Raw genomic sequence first — 6,000 nt, forward strand, 5'->3', positions numbered from 1 at the left:
CCTGTGCAACTTATCTGCTTCAGATAGCGCACAGGTGCAAGTAAACCTAAAGCAGCGCGTTAAAGATAAAATCGTCCCTACGTTAAGAGGAACCGTCCTCGTGAGTTTAATTTTATTTTGGACAGGTCAATATTCTGTAAACTAGATCGGCGTGAATCGCCGAATCCTCTCTCTCTGGGAAATATGCAGACTATCAACATTTTTGTATGAGCGAGAGAGCAATAGCAGTTTAACTCTTGTTCACCCAGCTTTGACGGAACGTATACTTTCCGGACGGCTGGGTGATTGTTGTGTGGCCCGACTAGCAAGCTGCCAAACATCGGCTTTATTCGCTTTCAGGGTTCGGCAAGCGCTGGCTATATATCGGGGCTCCTCATGGCCCCGTTAATTTTTTTGCATTGCTCAATGCCACGCGCTCCCGTGTTCCCGCTTACAGCGATTAGGTAACACTGCGCTTCCTACACGTATTAATATTTCCTTTTGTATCCCCTGCTCAGGAATCATTTGTGGACACTTATACAAGAGTATATTTCTTGTATTTAGTCCATGGCATACTGTTCGCCTCACCCTGGCGTGTCGCGGCGAACAGTGTGCTCCGGGCGCCAAGGCAGCTGACTGCTAGAGACAGGATGGTTTTGAACGCGCGCATGCGCGCAAGAAGCACAGCTCCTATGCTTCCTGCAGGAACCGACACCATCCACACATGGAGGCGCAGGGGCTTCGCTCCTTAGCAGGGCGCTTCAGTTGCAACCCCAAAATGTTTTGTCGCTACCGACCCATCAGTCGCTCGGAATTCTTTGGTCATCGAGTGCTCTCTCACGGCAAGAGCTACGGCACTTATCAGAGGCTCACGAATTGCCCTCCAGGAAGTCGCATCAGTATAAGAACCAAACGAACAAAAAAATTACAGATCACCTTAATCGGTAAAAGAAAATTTCAGCGGACCTCTCTACAAACCAGCTGCTGCCGCTGGGAGGTGGCGTTTTACGCTGCTAGCCACCCTCAGCGATCTTGCCGTGATAAGCACCTTCCGGTTGCCTATTCCTGCGCTCTCGCCTTGGCAGGCAGCGTTTCACTATGCTGCTGCCTGCCACCGCGGTCAGGTGGCGTGTTACGCAGACTACGCCGACTGCGCTGACTGCGCCGACTGCACCGACAAAGCCGCCGACGTCTGCAAAGTGAAATACACGATTCCTACAATGCGGAATCCACAAATTCATATTTTTTACAGCTGCGGTCTAAAAATAGGTGACAATAGATTTGCGGAATTAGGCCATAAGTGAATTGCGTGCGCTAGAACTTTTATTTAAAGTTTGGTTACGGTGTTAGGATCCATCGTTCATGGATGGAAGTTGTGCCGATAGGTATAATGTGTTTATGCCCATGTATGTGATATACGTCATCCTCTAATTTACATAGATAGATCTCTGGGAGTACTTGTTCCACTCTTGGAGGAGTGGCGCAGCGGTTAAGCGTTCCAACACCGCCCTTCGATGCTACCGTCGTAGTGCTTGCGAAACGCTGGTCGCTCTGTCCGAGCAACCTGTTGTGACCAGTGATTAGTTAAACTGCCTCTTTCCACGAAGGGCGCTTACCACTGTGGGCAGCTCATACAGTGCCACGAAGAAGGCGAAACTGGCACGGCCTCGGGACGGACCCTTCGCGCTACGCCAGAAACCACTGAATCATCTCTTTGCCATCCGTTATCACGCCACATCCTTCGTCTAGCTGCCACGTAACGTTTGGTGGAGGTATAGCGAGCGGTGACTGTGGATGCAGCGGTGTGATCTCGTGCATCACCACCGTAAAAGTTTTGCTTGACTCGGCGGAAAAATTAGCAGAGCCTGAGAAGGTTGTGCACATTACCCGAGGAACGCATAGTAGGAAAAGAACTCACAGCGCGGACTTTATTGGGGTCGTGTTGGACTCCGGTAGAATCGAGCAAGTGACCGAGGACATTGAGCTGACGGCGGCCTAAGGTACATCTCGTTCAGTTGAAGGCCGACACGGCGAAGACGGCAAGGATGATTGAAAGGCGCTGAAGGTAGCTTTTAAATGTGAATTTAAAAACGCGCCGCGGATTACTCGCTATAAGTTCACTAAAAAACGCAAGGTATCTCTGCTTGACAAGACTCAAGCTGGCGACTGAAATGGGCTTCGTTGAGATGAGAACTTTCTTTACGCTTACAGCGCTCACTCCAGCGCTGCTTCATAGCGCAGGAAAGCGAAATCAGGTGGCAGGCCGCAGCTTTGGAGTACGCACTCAGTACGTGTTAGTTTCCGCTGGCAAGGCTGCACTCTAAGTGTGGCCGGAAGTGTTCACAGGGTTTGATATTGAAGCCGGTAGCAGCCGCTTCACTCCGCTCACTAGCTGTAGGGAGCACGGCTAGCGTGCTCCATGTGAACGTGAACTCTGCTATCAGGGGCAAAAGTCTCCAGGACATGTGAACACCACTCAAAGCTCATTGTTTTGTTATCAGCCGGTGGTTCGAGAATGGGCGTGTAGATATGGCAGTTGAACTTTTGCTCTGATATGTGATAGGAAAATCAGGCAGTCGTAAGCACCCGTCGCACCTATGCGTCTAGACTGTTGTTCTTGCGTCGCCGGGGCTTCACTCCTCGATATTACCGCGAATTGCTTATTAGACAAACTTGAAAAGAAATCTGCTGAACGTCGGCTGAGAAGAAATTTTCGATTGATATATTTTTGTGCTACGACGCATTTTTATCTGCTGAATGCAAATTGCAAAATATAAGTTTTGCTTACCCTTTACTCTCTTTTAATTTCGCAATCATATCAGATGTCTTCATATCTTAAAAATACGTTATTACCTCCCTACGTCAGTCCCGCCTGAGGTACTCAGGACGGAATCCGGAAGCCAAGCACATGGTTAAAAATTCCTGGATCATCACCACATTGTTCTTGGAGTTTTTTCCAAATGTCGTCAGCCGCATGCGAAAAAACCAACGCCAGAAGCACTATAGCCTTCATAGACTGCCGATGTCCGTTAACTAAAATTCAGGACACACCAACACTGATCTCTGACGCAAGGAAAAAGCGCTTGCGCTGCTGTCAACGGCTGGGACGACTGGAAGTGAAAAGTTGCGTTTGCACGCATAGAAATAAGTGTAAACAAAGGTTTTCAAAGCAATCTTAGGATATCAAAGTTCGAGTGTGGTGTCGTCCCTTCGTTAAGAATAACAACGTTCACGTTAGAAAATATCTGACAGTATTAAACGTCACTTCGTAGGCCATATATTTTTAACACAGCGCGTTAGGTGTGCTCACGGTGGGTTTCCGGCTGGGGGTACGAGGCGGCAGCGCAGCTAATAGAAGCGCATGTACGTAAGCAAAACTTCCACAAATATATTTTCGTTTCATAGAGTACACATGGAAATGACTATTTGCTATCAAACGGTGACTGCTTTGAAGAAGAGTGTTGCGTTATTTCGAAGCCATGTTTTTAAAACGCCATGATAAAAGTGTGCTTTGAAGCCAGGCGTACACCCAAATGCATTCTATTCACTGGGTATTTCTCCAAATGGCGCAAGCTTCTGGTGTAATCTTACATTTTTGCCGCGCTCACTATATTTTCTCGTAAATTCGTAAATACGGCCGATCGAACGATAGCAAGGTTTACATTGAAAAGCCGCCTCGAACAGCTCGATAAATGAACCGTGAACTGCAGCAGACCATTTACATCGCGATTACACAGAGAGGTGGCGCTAGCAAACGGCGAAGTCCGCTCGCGGTATCGTCTGCGCCGCCGTCTGCTACAAGGCACGGTTCTCTTTCGTGCGCTTGCCAAGGCTTTTCAAAACTTCTTTTCTCAATATGTTGTCAGGACTGTATAGTTTGAACGACTGTATTTGTGAGCAAATGTAGCACGTGCGTATGTCGGACTGCACTGAGAGTTTGTGCGATTGGGGGAATTTAGTGGCGTTTTGAGGAGAGTAAATGGCGCAATAACTGTCTCTCATAGGTTGACACCTCAACCACGCTGTGGGGGAAGAGAGAGGTGGGAACGAAAGAAGAAAGGAAGGAAGAGGTGGCCTCTGGTGGCTCCGAAAATAATTTCGACCACCTGAAGACCTTTAGCGTGCGCTGACATCCCGCATCACATGGGACCCTATTGCGTTTCGCCTCCATCGAAGCGCGGCCGCCGCAGCCAGTTTCAATCCCGAGTTCTCTGGCTCAGTAGCCGAGCGCCCTAACTCCGAGCCACCGCGGCGGGTGCAGTCCCAGCTGATAGAGAAGTTTTTGAGAGTATGTTCGACTTCACAGCACATATTTTTTGTGGCTACCTATATGCTCTTTTCAAAGCACACGCTGATAACAAACACTTGCCTCCATGGCTATTTTGTAAAAGAAAAAAAACCATCTCTGAAAGCTTTGTTTACATCCGTTTGAATGGCCCACACTCCAATCTGTTTGAATGGCCCGCACTCTCTGTCACGTGCGTGTGGGGGGTGCTTCCCAGCCTGGAAGCACCCCCCACCCGCACGTGATAGAGAGTTTTAAAAATGCATCGCCTCCGAAATCACTTTTTGTACTTTCGCACTTCGTTCTGAAGTGAAGTTTGTCATGCTTTGCGAAGGTACGATGCCAAAGGTGCACCATGAAATCACAAGACTGCTTTGAAACTTTTTATTCGGTGTATTCTTTGAGGCACTAACCATACTTTCCGCCCCGATTCGGCTCCAGCCTTCGCGAGCGCCCCTTATGTTTATTGGTCTACAGCAGTGGAAGCTTCTCCAAACACGTAATATGGTCATATTATTAGGAACAGAAGAAACAGAAGAAGCGTTAGTGATGCTTCGTTGCACATCTATGATGCTGAAGTTTCATATCTTGATTCGTTTGTATAAGATAGCGGTCGTTGTGATGTGTGTGCCTGCTCTACCTTTGCGCATGCTCTCCTTTTCTGTATATATGCTGTTGTTGTTTCACCCCAGTAAACAGTTGGTAGTTGCGCTCGTGCACTGTTGTATGTGTTTCTTTCTGTGTCCTGTCTAAGTTGTTGCGCAATTCACTTATATACTATGCAGAACCAACTAGCCCGACAACACGCTCTTCTGAACAGAAATCCTCTCCTGGGCGGAGCAAGCGTTTAAAAGTTTTGAGCGAGAGAGAGTAAACTGCATTTGTCGCCCGAGTTGTGGCTAACTTCTTAGTAGGTTGAGGCGAAATTTCAGCGCGCTGTGATGATAATGTAACGATAGTCCCCCCAAACTACCATAGTGTTATATGGAGTGCAGCAAATGAGCAGGCAAGAAATTCCACGAATAGGGAAGGAGTCTGCGTGCCAGTCAGCGCGGCTGTTTTGTGGTATGTGGCTAGGACCAATATGTATGCGTGTTGCCGTGGTAGGCGCCTCTTAGTTGAGAGCGGGTGTGGTCAGTTCGACTGAGTATGTAGGTTACAAAACAAGATAGTTGAATTGCGTAACCAGTGTCATACACGCCCAATAATTAATTAAAACCATTCACTAGCCACTCTTTCCCTTCAGGAGCGGCGGGTTTACCTCCAAAAGGAACGCCTCGAAAACGCGGATGTACCGGCATGGGTTACGAAACACTAAAGTGTACCACTGAACGGAGACGCCAATACACTTAAAAACTGGGAACGTCAAGAAACGTGTAGCGCCACGGAGATCGGCTAGTAATTTTCGGTGTACATTTCTCCTATGTTAATAGCTATGTGACTGTCAGTTCACGACTTCAGGGTGGCATAGCTTCAAATCGACAGAACTTTCAGGCGGCTCGAACATGCATCATTACCTGTAGTGATGGCGAATTAGTTCTTGGGTTTGGTTCATGAATTCTATGCCCCAAAGCAGCTCAGGCTATGAGAGCAGCCTCAGTGAAGATAATTTAGATCACCTGAAGTTCTTTATCGTCCACTGACATCGCATACTACACGGTCCTCTAGCTTTTCTCATCCATCGAAATACAACCGCCGCGGCCGAAATCAAACTCGTGTCTTTCCTGTCAGCATCT

Source organism: Amblyomma mixtum, chromosome 5 (assembly GCF_055824585.1).
Source record: "Amblyomma mixtum isolate Tamu chromosome 5, ASM5582458v1, whole genome shotgun sequence".
Lineage (NCBI taxonomy): Eukaryota > Metazoa > Arthropoda > Arachnida > Ixodida > Ixodidae > Amblyomma > Amblyomma mixtum.